This window comes from Hyla sarda (genome assembly GCF_029499605.1).
Source record: "Hyla sarda isolate aHylSar1 chromosome 1 unlocalized genomic scaffold, aHylSar1.hap1 SUPER_1_unloc_9, whole genome shotgun sequence".
Lineage (NCBI taxonomy): Eukaryota > Metazoa > Chordata > Amphibia > Anura > Hylidae > Hyla > Hyla sarda.
The window spans coordinates 181,892-200,047 of NW_026607595.1; the positions used below are offsets into that span (position 1 = coordinate 181,892).

The 18,156-nt window shown below is 44.6% G+C and overlaps 1 long non-coding RNA gene and 1 pseudogene across 1 annotated transcript; one reads left to right on the forward strand and one right to left on the reverse strand.

Moving 5' to 3' along the window:
• LOC130298316 (oocyte zinc finger protein XlCOF6-like) overlaps positions 1-13,566 on the reverse strand; it is a 63,997-nt pseudogene extending 50,431 nt beyond the window's left edge.
• A 223-nt stretch (positions 13,567-13,789) lies between these two features.
• On the forward strand, positions 13,790-16,147 carry LOC130298317 (uncharacterized). The gene is made up of 3 exons (XR_008849757.1): positions 13,790-13,923; positions 15,251-15,398; positions 16,045-16,147. It is a non-coding gene; the product is annotated as an uncharacterized LOC130298317 (long non-coding RNA).
• The last annotated feature ends 2,009 nt before the right edge of the window (positions 16,148-18,156 follow it).

The window sequence follows — 18,156 nt, forward strand, 5'->3', positions numbered from 1 at the left end:
ACCAACCTCAGCTGAATGCGGGAAACGTTCCTTCTTATCAATTACCATTGGGATTAATGTATTTATATGTAATGTAATCAGGACTGGGGTAATGTAATATATTCCAGTGTACATCAGGGTATATACCGACCTCAGCTGAATGCGGGAAACGTTCCTTCTTATCAATTACCATTGGGATTAATGTATTTATATGTAATGTAATCAGGACTGGGGTAATGTAATATATTCCAGTGTACATCAGGGTATATACCAACCTCAGCTGAATGTGGGAAACGTTCCTTCTTATCAATTACCATTGGGATTAATGTATTTATATGTAATGTAATCAGGACTGGGGTAATGTAATATATTCCAGTGTACATCAGGGTATATACCAACCTCAGCTGAATGTGGGAAACGTTCCTTCTTATCAATTACCATTGGGATTAATGTATTTATATGTAATGTAATCAGGACTGGGGTAATGTAATATATTCCAGTGTACATCAGGGTATATACCAACCTCAGCTGAATGCGGGAAACGTTCCTTCTTATCAATTACCATTGGGATTAATGTATTTATATGTAATGTAATCAGGACTGGGGTAATGTAATATATTCCAGTGTACATCAGGGTATAAACCGACCTCAGTTGAATGCGGGAAACGTTCCTTCTTATCAATTACCATTGGGGTTAATGTATTTATATGTAATGTAATCAGGACTGGGGTAATGTAATACATTCCAGTGTACATCAGGGTATATACCAACCTCAGCTGGATGCGGGAAACGTTCCTTATCAATTACCATTGGGATTAATGTATTTATATGTAATGTAATCAGGACTGGGGTAATGTAATATATTCCAGTGTACATCAGGGTATATACCAACCTCAGCTGAATGCGGGAAACGTTCCTTCTTATCAATTACCATTGGGATTAATGTATTTATATGTAATGTAATCAGGACTGGGGTAATGTAATCCATTCCAGTGTACATCAGGGTATATACCAACCTCAGCTGAATGCGGGAAACGTTCCTTCTTATCAATTACCATTGGGATTAATGTATTAATATGTAACGTAATCAGGACTGGGGTAATGTAATATATTCCAGTGTACATCAGAGTATATACCAACCTCAGCTGAATGCGGGAAACGTTCCTTCTTATCAATTACCATTGGGATTAATGTATTAGTATGTAACGTAATCAGGACTGGGGTAATGTAATATATTCCAGTGTACATCAGGGTATATACCAACCTCAGCTGAATGCGGGAAACGTTCAGGGATATTGTACCCGATTCTCTATGGAGATTCCCATCTGCTATGTCAGTCTGTCATAATGAGGTCTCGCCTCCTGTTCACACCTTGTAGATGTCTGGTGTGGAGGAGAAACATCCGGTAAGTCTCCCTATTGATGAGTCTCCTAACATCTCCCCCTCTTACACCTATTTTAACTGTTTCCGCACCAGACATGTGCAAAGAATCCATGATACCCACATGTACTTACCTAAAATGCCGGACAACATTGATAATATATCCACAAGGTGTGAACAGGAGGCGAGACCTCATTATGACAGACTGACATAGCAGATGGGAATCTCCATAGAGAATCGGGTACAATATCCCTGAACGTTTGCCGCATGCAGCTGAGGTTGGTATATACCCTGATGTACACTGGAATATATTACATTACCCCAGTCCTGATTACATTACATATAAATACATTAATCCCAATGGTAATTGATAAGAAGGAACGTTTCCCGCATTCAGCTGAGGTTGGTATATACCCTGATGTAGACTGGAATATATTACATTACCCCAGTCCTGATTACATTACATATTAAATACATTAATCCCAATGGTAATTGATAAGAAGGAACGTTTCCCGCATTCAGCTGAGGTCGGTATATACCCTGATGTGCACTGGAATATATTACATTACCCCAGTCCTGATTACATTACATATAAATACATTAATCCCAATGGTAATTGATAAGGAACGTTTTCTGCATTCAACTGAGGTTGGTATATACCCTGATGTACACTGGAATATATTACATTACCCCAGTCCTGATTACATTACATATTAAATACATTAATCCCAATGGTAATTGATAAGAAGGAACGTTTCCCGCATTCAGCTGAGGTTGGTATATACCCTGATGTACACTGGAATGGATTACATTACCCCAGACCTGATTACATTACATATAAATACATTAATCCCAATGGTAATTGATAAGGAACGTTTCCCACATTCAGCTGAGGTCGGTATATACCCTGATGTACACTGGAATGGATTACATTACCCCAGTCCTGATTACATTACATATTAAATACATTAATCCCAATGGTAATTGATAAGAAGGAACGTTTCCCGCATTCAGCTGAGGTTGGTATATACCCTGATGTACACTGGAATATATTACATTACCCCAGTCCTGATTACATTACATATAAATACATTAATCCCAATGGTAATTGATAAGAAGGAACGTTTCCCACATTCAGCTGAGGTTGGTATATACCCTGATGTACACTGGAATATATTACATTACCCCAGTCCTGATTACATTACATTTAAATACATAAATCCCAATGGTAATTGATAAGAAGGAACGTTTCCCGCATTCAGCTGAGGTTGGTATATACCCTGATGTACACTGGAATATATTACATTACCCCAGTCCTGATTACATTACATATAAATACATTAATCCCAATGGTAATTGATAAGAAGGAACGTTTCCCGCATTCAGCTGAGGTTGGTATATACCCTGATGTACACTGGAATATATTACATTACCCCAGTCCTGATTACATTACATATAAATACATTAATCCCAATGGTAATTGATAAGGAACGTTTCCCACATTCAGCTGAGGTTGGTATATACCCTGATGTACACTGGAATATATTACATTACCCCAGTCCTGATTACATTACATATAAATACATTAATCCCAAAGGTAATTGATAAGGAACGTTTCCCGCATTCAGCTGAGGTTGGTATATACCCTGATGTACACTGGAATATATTACATTACCCCAGTCCTGATTACATTACATATAAATACATTAATCCCAAAGGTAATTGATAAGGAACGTTTCCCGCATTCAGCTGAGGTTGGTATATACCCTGATGTACACTGGAATATATTACATTACCCCAGTCCTGATTACATTACATATAAATACATTAATCCCAATGGTAATTGATAAGAAGGAACGTTTCCCGCATTCAGCTGAGGTTGGTATATACCCTGATGTACACTGGAATATATTACATTACCCCAGTCCTGATTACATTACATATAAATACATTAATCCCAATGGTAATTGATAAGGAACGTTTCCCACATTCAGCTGAGGTTGGTATATACCCTGATGTACACTGGAATATATTACATTACCCCAGTCCTGATTACATTACATATAAATACATTAATCCCAAAGGTAATTGATAAGGAACGTTTCCCACATTCAGCTGAGGTTGGTATATACCCTGATGTACACTGGAATATATTACATTACCCCAGTCCTGATTACTTTACATATAAATACATTAATCCCAATGGTAATTGATAAGAAGTATTGTAAATAATAAACAGTGACTGTAATATATAAAATCTGTCTGATCCTTTTCTGGTCTGTATATGGTCGGGTTGTGTCTAATCTGTCAGGATGAATCTAGATTTCCTACAGGATTCCATATGAATATACAGGTGATTACAGGTAAAAGAAATGAGAAGTTCCCAGGTCTAATGAGCCGCTTGTCTGAAGTCATGGAAATATCTTGTTGTTCAGAGAAAACCAATGAATGGGTTCACAAGAAGGACACAATCCGTATATCCATGTCTGGTTATTGTAAGGATTTCATTGTGACGTATTGATACATGTGACCCTTGTATTTGGTTATTTTAACCATGTTATATCTGGAACTTAGTCTACGATTAAGCACCGGCTGGTGTGAAACGCGTCAGACGTTCCTGATTTGCACTGTGTCTTCTTGTCAAAGAAAATAAAGTTTTAGCTGCACCTTCTGCGCTGGACATTTTCTTCTTTGGACTTTGTCTATGAAACCGGGGCGGGGCCGACAGGTCCGATGGCGCAGGTGTCAGCTTAACCCCTTAAGGACCAGGCCATTTTATACCTTAAGGACCGGAGCGTTTTTTGCAATTCTGACCACTGTCACTTTAAACATTAATAACTCTGGAATGCTTTTAGTTATCATTCTGATTCCGAGATTGTTTTTTCGTGACATATTCTACTTTAACTTAGTGGTAAAATTTTATGGTAACTTGCATCCTTTCTTGGTGAAAAATCCCAAAATTTGATGAAAAAAATGAAAATTTAGCATTTTTCTAACTTTGAAGCTCTCTGCTTGTAAGGAAAATGGATATTCAAAATATATTTTTTTTGGGTTCACATATACAATATGTCTATTTTATGTTTGCATCATAAAATTTATGAGTTTTTACTTTTGGAAGACACCAGAGGGCTTCAAAGTTCAGTAGCAATTTTGAAATTTTTCACAAAATTTTCAAACTCACTATTTTTCAGGGACCAGTTCAGTTTTGAAGTGGATTTGAAGGGTCTTCATATTAGAAATACCCCATAAATGACCCCCATTATAAAAACTGCACCCCCTAAAGTATTCAAAAAAACATTCAGTAAGTGTATTAACCCTTTAGGTGTTTCACAGGAATAGCAGCAAAGTGATGGAGAAAATTCAAAATCTTCATTTTTTACACTCGCATGTTCTTGTAGACCCAATTTTTGAATTTTTGCAAGGGATAAAAAGGAAAAAAATTTTACTTGTATTTGAAACCCAATTTCTCTCGAGCACATACCTCATATGTCTATGTAAAGTGTTCGGCGGGCGCAGTAGAGGGCTCAGAAGGGAAGGAGCGACAAATGGTTTTTGGGGGGCATGCCGCATTTAGGAAGCCCCTATGGTGCCAGGACAGCAAAAAAAAAACACATGGCATACCATTTTGGAAACTAGACCCCTCAGGGAACGTAACAAGGGGTAAAGTGAACCTTAATACCCTACAGGTGATTCACGACTTTTGCATATGTAAAAAAAATATATATTTTTTTTACCTAAAATGCTTGGTTTCCCAAAAATTTTACATTTTTAAAAAGGGTAATAGCAGAAAATACCCCCCAAAATTTGAAGCCCAATTTCTCCCGATACAGAAAACACCTCGCATGGGGGTGAAAAGTGCTCTGCTGGTGCACAACAGGTCTCAGAAGAGAAGGAGTCACATTTGGCTTTTTGAAAGCAAATTTTGCTCTGGGGGCATGCCGCATTTAGGAAGCCCCTATGGTGCCAGAACAGCAAAAAAAAAACACATGGCATACCATTTTGGAAACTAGACCCCTCGGGGAACGTAACAAGGGGTAATGTGAACCTTAATACCCTACAGGTGTTTCACGACTTTTGCATATGTAAAAAAATATATTTTTTTTTTACCTAAAATGCTTGGTTTCCCAAAATTTTTACAATTTTAAAAAGGGTAATAGCAGAAAATACCCCCCAAAATTTGAAGCCCAATTTCTCCCGATTCAGAAAACACCCCATATGGGTGTGAAAAGTGCTCTGCTGGCGCACTACAGGTCTCGGAAGAGAAGGAGTCACATTTGGCTTTTTGAAAGCGAATTTTGCTCTGGGGGCATGCCACATTTAGGAAGCCCCTATGGTGCCAGGACAGCAAAAAAAAAAACACATGGCATACCATTTTGGAAACTAGACCCCTCGGGGAACGTAACAAGGGGTCATTTGAACCTTAATACCCTACAGGTGTTTCACGACTTTTGCATATGTAAAAAAATATATATTTTTTTTACCTAAAATGCTTGTTTTCCCAAAAATTTTACATTTTTTAAAAGGGTAATAGCAGAAAATACCCCCCAAAATTTGAAGCCCAATTTCTCACGAGTACGGCGATACCCCATATGTGGCCCTAAACTGTTGCCTTGAAATACGACAGGGCTCCAAAGTGAGAGCGCCATGCGCATTTGAGGCCTAAATTAGGGACTTGCATAGGGGTGGACATAGGGGTATTCTACGCCAGTGATTCCCAAACAGGGTGCCTCCAGCTGTTGTAAAACTCCCAGCATGCCTGGACAGTCAACGGCTATCTGGCAATACTGGGAGTAGTTGTTTTGCAACAGCTGGAGGCTCCGTTTTGGAAACAGTGGCGTACCAGACGTTTTTCATTTTTATTGGGGAGGGGGGTTGTATAGGGGTATGTGTATATGTAGTGTTTTTTACTTTTTATTTTATTTTGTGTTAGTGTAGTGTAGTGTTTTTAGGGTACAGTCGCACGGGCGGGGGTTCACAGTAGTTTCTCGCTGGCAGTTTGAGCTACGGCAGAAAATTTGACGCAGCTCAAACTTGCAGCCGGATACTTACTGTAATCCTCCGCCCATGTGAGTGTACCCTGTACGTTCACATTGGGGGGGGGGGGGGGGGGACATCCAGCTGTTGCAAAACTACAACTCCCAGCATGTACGGTCTATCAGTGCATGCTGGGAGTTGTAGTTTTGCAACCGCTGGAGGCTCCGTTCTGGAAACAGTGGCGTACCAGACGTTTTTCATTTTTATTTGGGAGGGGAGGGGGGCTGTGTAGGGGTATGTGTATATGTAGTGTTTTTTACTTTTTATTTTATTGTGTGTTAGTGTAGTGTTTTTAGGGTACAGTCACACGGGCGGGGGTTCACAGTAGTTTCTCGCTGGCAGTTTGAGCTGCGGCAGAAATTTTGCCGTACCTCAAACTTGCAGCCGGATACTTACTGTAATCCTCCGCCCATGTGAGTGTACCCTGTACGTTCACATTGGGGGGGGAACATCCAGCTGTTGCAAAACTACACCTCCCAGCATGTACGGTCTATCAGTGCATGCTGGGAGTTGTAGTTTTGCAACAGCTGGAGGCACACTGGTTGTGAAACACCGAGTTTGGTAACAACAAGTGTGCCTTCAGCTGTTGCAAAAGCTACAACCCCCAGCATGTACGGACAGCGGAAGGGCATGCTGGGTGTTGTAGTTATGCAACAGCTGGAGGCATACTACTTTGGCTGGGGATGCTGGGGATTGTAGTTATGCAACAGCTGGAGACACACTGGTTTACTACTTAACTCAGTGTGCCTTCAGCTGTTGCAAAACTACAACTCTCAGCAGTCACCGACAGCCAACGGGCATGCTGGGAGTTGTAGTTATGCAACCACCAGATGCACCACTACAACTCCCAGCATGCACTTTAGCTGATTGTGCAAGCTGGGAGTTGTAGTTATACAACAGCTGAAGGTACACTTTTCCATAGAAAGAATGTGCCTCCAGCTGTTGCAAAACTACAAGTCCCAGCATGCCCATAAGGGCATGCTGGGAGTTGTGGTGGTCTGCCTCCTGCTGTTGCATAACTACAGCTCCCAGCATGCCCTTTTTGCATGCTGGGAGCTGTTGCTAAGCAACAGCAGGAGGCTGTCACTCACCTCCAACGATCCTCGCTGCACCAGGTCAGTCCCTCGTCGTCTCCGCCGCCGCCGCTGCTCCTGGGGCCCCGATCCCAACAGGGGCGCCGGGGATCGGGGTCCCCAGCACCCGGGGTGCACGTCCCGCACCCGCTCACGTCCTCCGGAAGAGGGGCGGAGCGGGTTGCGGGAGTGACACCCGCAGCAGGCGCCCTGATTGGTCGGCCGGTAATCCGGCCGACGAATCAGGGCGATCGTGAGGTGGCACCAGTGCCACCTCACCCCTGCTGGCTCTGGCTGATCGGGGCCGTCTCTGACGGCCCCGATCAGCCAATAATTCCGGGTCACCGGGTCACTGGAGACCCGATTGACCCGGAATCCGCCGCAGATCGCTGGACAGAATTGTCCAGCGATCTGCGGCCATCGCCGACATGGGGGGTCATAATGACCCCCCTGGGCGATATGCCCCGATGCCTGCTGAACGATTTCAGCAGGCATCGGGGACCGGCTCCGCTCCAGATGGTTGCGGGGGGCCGGTAAAACACATGACGTTCTCATACGTCATGTGTCCTTAAGGACTCGGAAATGGAGACGTATGAGAACGTCATGTGTCCTTAAGTGGTTAAGGTTGGTCCAGGTGAGTGGACAAAAACAATTTCTCTGTCTACAACTATATATGGGGACAGTTTGGGGGCCTACAGCTATATTTGGGGCACAGAGGGGGCCTAACAACTTCATGGGGACACAAAGCGGGTCCTATTACTGTGTGTGACAATAAACATGGGGAGTTAGTAAATAGGTGGGTATTGTACTGCAGAAAGGAGCCTAAAATGTTTGCTTGTCTGGTTCTGTGGAGACGTCATGTACGGGAGAAATCTTCATGGCGGTCTAGGCCAGATAGTGAAGATAAGAAAACAACTCTGGTTAGAGAAGACGTCACCTGTAAATCAGGGGACTGGGGAGAGGAACAGGGGCCTGTTATAGAGGAAAGTGAAGCATATGAATTATACTATAATCATTACAAAATGTCTCTAATATGGGGGGACAATTTTTTGGGAATGGGCTGTCAAGGGGAACTCAGGCAAAAAAAGTTGAGAACCACTAGGATAGGGGATACATTATAGATCACGGGGGTCCGACCCTTGGGACTCCTTGCGATCTCCTGAACAGGGCCCTGGCAGTCTACATGAAGGGGGCGGACCAACCCCTGCATGGAGCGGCGGCTGACACTCCCCCTCCATGTATCCCATAGAAATACATGGAAGCAGTGTTTCGGTCCGCTTCCGGCAGACTGCTGGGGCCCCGTTCAGGGGATCGCGGGGAGTCCCAAGGGTCGGTCCCCCGCGATCTATAACCTATCCCCTATCCTGTCTAGACAGACAGTATCACATTTTTTGTCTTTTGTCTATTAATGTGTATAGAAAGACTTATGTCCTAATAAAAGTTATTGACATTTTCCTGGATCCAAGTTAAAAGGGGAACCTTTATTTTTAATGATTTTGGCTCACGGCTCGCCAGCCGCACCTATACCTCCATTTGGACCCACACAGGTGACCCGAACCGGAACATTTCCGTATCACAGGGAAATAATAAAGGGATTTAAAGGGCTACTCCACTGCTAGACATCTTATCCATTATCCAAAGGATGGGGGGATAAGATGTCTGATCGCGGGGGTCTGACTGCTGGGGCCCCCCAGGATCTCCCGAAGCACCCCGCATTCTAAACAAAAGCCAGATTCCAGATCACTGCTGGTATCTACTGTTATATGGTCTCTATATGGAGTAATATTAGTCTGTATATAATGTGTTTGATTCATAAACAGTATGGCGGTATTATTCAGTCACTATGTAGTGGTGATGGTATCAAGTCGACTGCTATAGAGTCAATATAGAGGGGGAGGGGGATAGTATTTGCCCTGGAGATTCTAGTTACACCAATACTTCCCGAAAATATTATTGTAGCCGGTGACTGAATAGAATCTGTGACTATTCTCTATATTAAGTTGTTACTACTCACCTGGGCGGATACCTATAGGAATGTCCTCCTTATACTGCTCATCACCGCTCACATCTGTCTCTTCTTCTACTTTTACTATTATGTCTGGAGCATTAATATAGATCAGATCTTTCCCTATAGGAATGTCCTCCTTATACTGCTCATCACTGCTCCTATCTGTCTCTTCTTCTTCCTTTATGTCTGGAGCATTAATATAGATCAGATCTTCCCCTGTAGGAATGTCCTCCTTATACTTATCATCACTGCTCAAATCTGTCTCTTCTTTCTTTATGTCTGTAGCATTAATATAGTCCAGATCTTTCCATGTAGTAATGACCTCCATATTCTGTTCTACAAGAGGACGGGGACACCTCTCTGGTGCTGTTCTCTTCCTGGATCTGACTGTAGGGAACACATACAGAGACTGAATTCATTCTTTACTTACAAATAATGAGAGGACGTGTGTATATAGTCATGTCTATTACCTGGTGATGTGAGGGTCTGCTGATCCTCCATCATGACCTGATCCTTGTACTGATCCTTGTGTCCTTCTACATACTCCCACTCCTCCATGGAGAAATAGTCCGCCACGTCCTGACACCTTATAGGAACCTGACACATAATGATACAGTCATCACCCTGACCCCTCCAGTGGTGTTACTGTATAATGTCCCAGCATTCCCAGCAGTGTCATCACCAGACCCCTCCATTACTGTATAATGTCCCAGCAGTGTCACCTCTCCAGTCATCACCAGACCCCTTCATTACTGTATAATGTCCCAGCATTCCCAGCAGTGTCACCTCTCCAGTCATCACCAGACCCCTCCATTACTGTATAATGTCCCAGCAGTGTCACCTCTCCAGTCATCACCAGACCCCTCCATTACTGTATAATGTCCCAGCAGTGTCACCTCGACAGTCATCACCAGACCCCTCCATTACTGTATAATGTCCCAGCAGTGTCACCTCGACAGTCATCACCAGACCCCTCCATTACTGTATAATGTCCCAGCAGTGTCACCTCTCCAGTCATCACCAGACCCCTCCATTACTGTATAATGTCCCAGCAGTGTCACCTCTCCAGTCATCACCAGACCCCTCCATTACTGTATAATGTCCCAGCACTGTCACCTCTCCAGTCATCACCAGACCCCTCCATTACTGTATAATGTCCCAGCAGTGTCACCTCTCCAGTCATCACCAGACCCCTCCATTACTGTATAATGTCCCAGCAGTGTCACCTCTCCAGTCATCACCAGACCCCTCCATTACTGTATAGTGTCCCAGCAGTGTCACCTCTCCAGTCATCGCCAGACCCCTCCATTACTGTATAATGTCCCAGCAGTGTCACCCCTCCAGTCATCACCAGACCCCTCCATTACTGTATAATGTCCCAGCAGTGTCACCTCTCCAGTCAGCAGCTCCATCATCTTGTTGATGAGTTCTAGGATCTTCTGTTCATCCATTTCCTCATGTATCAGGGAGTGAGGTGGGGGCCTCGGGATTGGGCTCAGGGTTCTACCCCATTCTTCACACACAGGGGCCCGATAGCGCCCACTAGAGGACTTCTTCACTACTGTGTAATCCTGTGTATGGAGAGACACATTCATATCACTACATACATTCCCAGAATCCCTCACCTCTCCAGTCATATCCATCTGCTATTACATAGATAAGAATGAGGTCATGTGACATCACTCCCAGAATCCCTCACCTCTCCAGTCATATCCATCTGTTATTACATAGATAAGAATGAGGTCATGTGACATCACTCCCAGAATCCCTCACCTCTCCATTCATATCCACCTGTTATTATAGATAAGAATGAGGTCATGTGACATCACTCCCAGAATCCCTCACTTCTCCAGTCATATCCATCTGTTATTACATAGATAAGAATGAGGTCATGTGACATCACTCCCAGAATCCCTCACCTCTCCAGTAAGCCGGAAGAGTATCTGTATGGTAAGGTTTATGATCCTGTCGGCCATCTTGTTCCTGTCTCTCTCCATGGTTGATGGGTCATCCAGGAGAATTCTCTTATATAAAAGATATCAGCAGAGGATCCTGGATTGGAGAAACCTGAAGGGAAGAAGAGGAGACGATGATAAACCGCACCAGATTCTATGGAGAAATAAAATCCATTTCCTGGAGATAATCTGGGGAAACATCTGAGGAGACATTATAGTCACAATCATGGAGGCTGTAAACCTAGTCAGGGGATCCATCATAGTCTGGGGCAGAGTCATGGGGGATGGGTAGAATATGGAGACAGGAATCCAATGCTGTTTAGTTCTTACTGACGTGTCTATTTGGGGGGGAGGGGGGGGTTAGGTTTTTGGCTTTTTAACTATATTTTTTCCTGGCAACAGGAACTTTCGCTTTCTCTTTACTGCATTCTACACAGGATCCGGCCCGTTGTCTTCTCCGAGCTCCAGGAACAGGACCTCACTTTCTCTGTTGGACGGTGATCACATGGGGGATGAGAAGGGATTAATGGACATTTTAGATTAAAATCAATTTTGGTAATCGCTGTCGACGATTTCCTTTACCAATAAATTGTGCACCAATTAGTCGTTTCAGAAATCCTCAAAAGTAGAGCGCAGCATACCACGGTGACATCATCATTACGGATGACCATTGGGGCCGTACGGCTGGGCTTATGATCTAGAAGAAATGCCAAGTCAGGGTTAATGACTATTTCCCAGTTTCGGGAGGCGTCTCCACTTCCCCCTCAATGTCCTCTATCTCCCAGGATACAGAGCACGATGATAATCCTGGAGTTACAGGAGACGGTCGGGCGATGACTTTCATCAGGACTTGATCATTGGATATAACGGTCATATTGGGTAAACAGCGCTGACATCTGTCCTGTATTATAACAGCGTTTACCACATTGTCCTCAGTTATTGACGCGGTCACATGACACATTTCTGCGCTTTTCGTACTCGGATTCACATAAAGTGTTGGTGGGATCATAGTTTAATGGATCCGCGTCACACTGGGAATTATTGTCCCGGAATGTTATTGAATTGTCCAGAATCCAGGCAGAAAGCCAATCTGGTCTCCAGGGTTGGTACGACACTATGTCGGGAGTTTGAATCCTGACGTGGATGTTGTCCCTCCAGGTACCCATGTTATGAACCCTTTTCATCTGGAACACATTGGCCCTCATTTACTATTCTAAACCCGACTTCTTTTGTCGGGTTTTTTTGGCGCATCTTTGTCTGCGCCATGTCGCAGACATCGTGCGCCAGTCTGCAACACGATACAACATTTTTTCCCAACGGACCCGATGTGGATTCTCCCAAACCCGAAAAAGGGGCGTAACCCGACAATTCTGAGATTTCCCACGTATTTATAAAGGTTTCCAACCCGAATTTGTTGAATTGTTGTGGATTTTTTCCCGACAACTCAGAGGAGTTGGAAACCAAAACCTACAAAACCCACGTGCGACAAACAGGATGCGACATAATAATAAATATCAGGGGAAAAATGCAGTCGGGTAAGAAAGCAACATAGACTTACAACCCGATTTTCTAAGTAAATGAGGGCCATTGTTTCTGGTAACGAAGGGAGGTGAGGAGATCCACCTGGACCACAGTGGCGGCCATCTTAGATTAATATCTGGAGGCGGCTCAGGATCGTAGCCTCCAAAAGAATTGTCCGATACCCGGAGGAAGGAGACTGATCAGGTGACAGGATGGGCAGGGAGGTGACCTGCAGCCCTTCACCATCCAGACATCCCCTGGGGGGCAGTATAGGCAGGAGATCAGGTAAATGAGTGCTGGCCGGCACAGAGCTTCCACAGAGCTTTGATTGTGAGATCTAAAGGGTTAATGATGATGACCAACACTAGTGGTGAGTGCTGGCTGCTTATAGCTCCTGAGCTCACCTCAAAGTCCTATAGAGGGTGCAGAGTGTTATTATATACTGTGTCCTTAAGGGGTTAATAATAAACATCCCCAATAATCCTGATCTGATGGTGACCGCACACACCTACCTGTATCTGTAGAGGAGCCGTGTGCTTACAGGACCTGCGATGATGTCACCGTCATGTGATCAGTCACATGGAGGAGGAGTCACATGATCAGGGGCTGCTGCTCTAGGCTCATCTGCTATGTTACTATGTTACATTCTCTTCTCTCCTGCACTGTTGAGCTCCGCCCATTCCTGTCACATGATCCTTCCCGCAGGTCCTTCAGCCGCAGTCACATCTATACTGCTAAACTTTACCCCCAAATGTACTGGTCACATGATTGTGACATCATCACCGGTCCTACACCTCCAGCATGTAGCAGATACAGAGCAGGTCCTGGTGGGGCAGTCACTGCTGTTGTGTTGTGTGTGGAGATCTCTCAGAGCAGCAGCCCCTGATCATGTGACTCCTCCTCCATGTGACTGATCACATGACAGTGACGTCATCGCAGGTCCTGTAAGCACACGGCTCCTCTACAGATACAGGTATGTGTGTGCGGTCACCATCAGATCAGGATTATTGGGGATGATTATTATTAACCCTTAAGGACACGATGTATATTTACATTCTGTGCCCCATATGGGACTTTGAGGTGAGCTCAGGAGCTATAAGCAGCCAGGACTCACCACTAGTGACGCTCATCGCCATTAACCCTTTAGATTCCATGATCAAAGTCCATTGCAGGATCTAAAATGAGTAAAATGCAGTTGTTGGGGGGCGGAGTCTAGATCAGCTGAGATGACGGCCGGAGGGCCCCTTACCGTGCTCTGTGCTCAGATCGGTGCTCTAAGTATACAGACACCTCCACAGCCTGTATAAGCCGAGCACCGATAACACTGATCACTATGGCAGAGCGTTATTCAGGGTTTGTAATAGAAGCCCCTCCCCTAATAAGTTTATATCCCATTTATGTAATAAAATAATGTAGGTGGGCGTGGCTTAGACATGGCGCTGTGCGGTTGTTTCTCTAGGGAGCGCCGTGCCGACCAGCGGTTGTTTCCTGATTTCCTACCTATACTGCCCCCCAGGGGATGTCTGGATGGTGAAGGTATCAGGTCACTTACCCGCCCATCCTGTCACCTGGTCAGTCTCTTTTCTCCGGGTATCAGCCACTTCTTCCATACAGGACTATGTAAGCATCAGGTTTTTTAAGTTTCTCCTGTGCACCTATTATTACTTAAGACAGTGTTTCCAAACCAGCGTGCCTCCAGCTGTTGTGAAACTACAACTCCCAGCATGCCCTGACAGCCAAATGCTGTAACAGCTGGAGGCACCCTGCTTGGGAAACACTGACTCCGGTGGTGGCCCAGACCCTGCGTGTGTAACGGTATATGATGCTCGGCCTCTGCTGCAGGTAACAGCAGGTTCTTCCGGGGGGACATATCACAATTCACATAAAATCCTGATGTAATTGTGATGTATATTGTGCCCCCTAGTGGACACATTTCACTATTCTTCATTGGACAATGTCATATTGAATCCCTCTATTCTTCTCCCTGCTCTGATGAAGACGTTCTGAATACACCGCAGCCTCAGAGATTAGGAGAAATGGATTCACAACATCTTCAGCAGAGCAGGGAGAGCGACCTCAGAATACCTGGAGGACCAGAGCGCCACCACTGGACGGGAGAGGGGAGTGCGCTCTAGTCTCTTATTTTACAGCCCTCGGACAATGGATTTTGTTTTATAGAGAAATCTGAAAACTCCTATAATGTCTCCTCAGATGTTTCCCCAGATTATCTCCAGGAAATGGATTTTATTTCTCCATAGAATCTGGTGCGGTTTATCATCGTCTCCTCTTCTTCCCTTCAGGTTTCTCCAATCCAGGATCCTCTGCTGATATCTTCTATATAAGAGAATTCTCCTGGATGACCCATCAACCATGGAGAGAGACAGGAACAAGATGGCCGACAGGATCATAAACCTCACCCTACAGATACTCTTCCGGCTTACTGGAGAGGTGAGGGATTCTGGGAGTGATGTCACATGACCTCATTCTTATCTGTGTAATAACAGATGGATATGACTGAAGAGGTGAGGGATTCTGGGAGTGATGTCACATGACCTCATTCTTATCTGTGTAATAACAGATGGATATGACTGGAGAGGTGAGGGATTCTGGGAGTGATGTCACATGACCTCATTCTTATCTATGTAATAACAGATGGATATGACTGGAGAGGTGAGGGATTCTGGGAGTGATGTCACATGACCTCATTCTTATCTATGTAATAACAGATGGATATGACTGGAGAGGTGAGGGATTCTGGGAGTGATGTCACATGACCTCATTCTTATCTATGTAATAACAGATGGAAATGACTGGAGAGGTGAGGGATTCTGGGAGTGATGTCACATGACCTCATTCTTATCTATGTAATAACAGATGGATATGACTAGAGAGGTGAGGGATTCTGGGAGTGATGTCACATGACCTCATTCTTATCTATGTAATAACAGATGGATATGACTGGAGAGGTGAGGGATTCTGGGAGTGATGTCACGTGACCTCATTCTTATCTATGTAATAACAGATGGATATGACTGGAGAGGTGAGGGATTCTGGGAATGTATGTAGTGATATTAATGTGTCTCTCCATACACAGAATTACACAGTAGTGAAGAAGTCCTCTAGTGGGCGCTGTCGGGCCCCTGTGTGTGAAGGATGGGGAAGAACCCTGAGCCCAATCCCGGGGCCCCCACCTCACTCCCTGATACATGAGGAAATGGATGAACAGAAGATCCTAGAACTCATCAACAAGATGATGGAGCTGCTGACTGGAGAGGTGACCCTGCTGGGACATTATACAGTAATGGAGGGGTCTGGTGATGACTGGAGAGGTGACCCTGCTGGGACATTATACAGTAATGGAGGGGTCTGGTGATGACTGGAGAGGTGACACTGCTGGGACATTATACAGTAATGGAGGGGTCTGGTGATGACTGGAGAGGTGACACTGCTGGGACATTATACAGTAATGGAGGGGTCTGGTGATGACTGGAGAGGTGACACTGCTGGGACATTATACAGTAATGGAGGGGTCTGGTGATGACTGGAGAGGTGACACTGCTGGGACATTATTTAGTAATGGAGGGGTCTGGTGATGACTGGAGAGGTGACACTGCTGGGACATTATACAGTAATGGAGGGGTCTGGTGATGACTGGAGAGGTGACACTGCTGGGACATTATACAGTAATGGAGGGGTCTGGTGATGACTGGAGAGGTGACACTGCTGGGACAATATACAGTAATGGAGGGGTCTGGTGATGACTGGAGAGGTGACACTGTTGGGACATTATACAGTAATGGAGGGGTCTGGTGATGACTGGAGAGGTGACACTGCAGGGATACAGTAATGGAGGGGTCTGGTGATGACTGGAGAGGTGACACTGCTGGGAATGCTGGGACATTATACAGTAATGGAGGGGTCTGGTGATGACTGGAGAGGTGACACTGCTGGGACATTATACAGTAATGGAGGGGTCTGGTGATGACTGGAGAGGTGACACTGCTGGGACATTATACAGTAATGGAGGGGTCTGGTGATGACTGGAGAGGTGACACTGCTGGGACATTATACAGTAATGGAGGGGTCTGGTGATGACTGGAGAGGTGACACTGCTGGGACATTATACAGTAATGGAGGGGTCTGGTGATGACTGGAGAGGTGACACTGCTGCGAATGCTGGGACATTATACAGTAATGGAGGGGTCTGGTGATGACTGGAGAGGTGACCCTGCTGGGAATGCTGGGACATTATACAGTAATGGAGGGGTCTGGTGATGACTGGAGAGGTGACACTGCTGGGACATTATACAGTAATGGAGGGGTCTGGTGATGACTGGAGAGGTGACACTGTTGGGACATTATACAGTAATGGAGGGTCTGGTGATGACTGGAGAGATGACACTGCTGGGACATTATACAGTAATGGAGGGGTCTGGTGATGACTGGAGAGGTGACACTGCTGGGAATGCTGGGACATTATACAGTAATGGAGGGGTCTGGTGATGACTGGAGAGGTGACACTGCTGGGACATTATACAGTAATGGAGGGGTCTGGTGATGACTGGTGTTGTGGTTCGTGGCTTGGGGCTGAATTGGATTTGGCTCCAACGGTGTCACGACCAGTTAAAATCTGCAGACCATGCATCCGAGATACAAAATGGCTGAGACCATGCGGGCTAGTGAATACAATATATTCACACAGACCGCAGATATTTAACTAGCCGCACCACCGGAGACCAAACGCAATCATAAACAACCCACAGACCAACCTATTTATAGGAATTTTGGAAGAGTTATATCCTAGCATCCAATGCACAAATCAACACTACACACCCAAAATGCGGACTAAATAAAGAGGTTTAATACACAATTGGAAAAACTAACACACATTCTAAACTGAAAGATATTACTAATAGATACAACAAATATAGTAGAAAACACTATTGGGTGGATTTTCCTTAAAAGATACTATATATCTATTATATATATATATATATATATATATATATATATATATATATAAAACACTCAAAAGAATATAACTGAGAATACTTAGCTTCGGGACTCCCTTACGGCAAGTATGAAAATGGAGCAGAGGCAGTGGACAAGTGGTTGCATTCCTTTGTTTCAGGATTCAGGCCCCACAGGAAGTGAATAGGAGGTGTGATGGTATCCAGCCCAGGAAGAGAAAAAGAGCCCGCTTGGG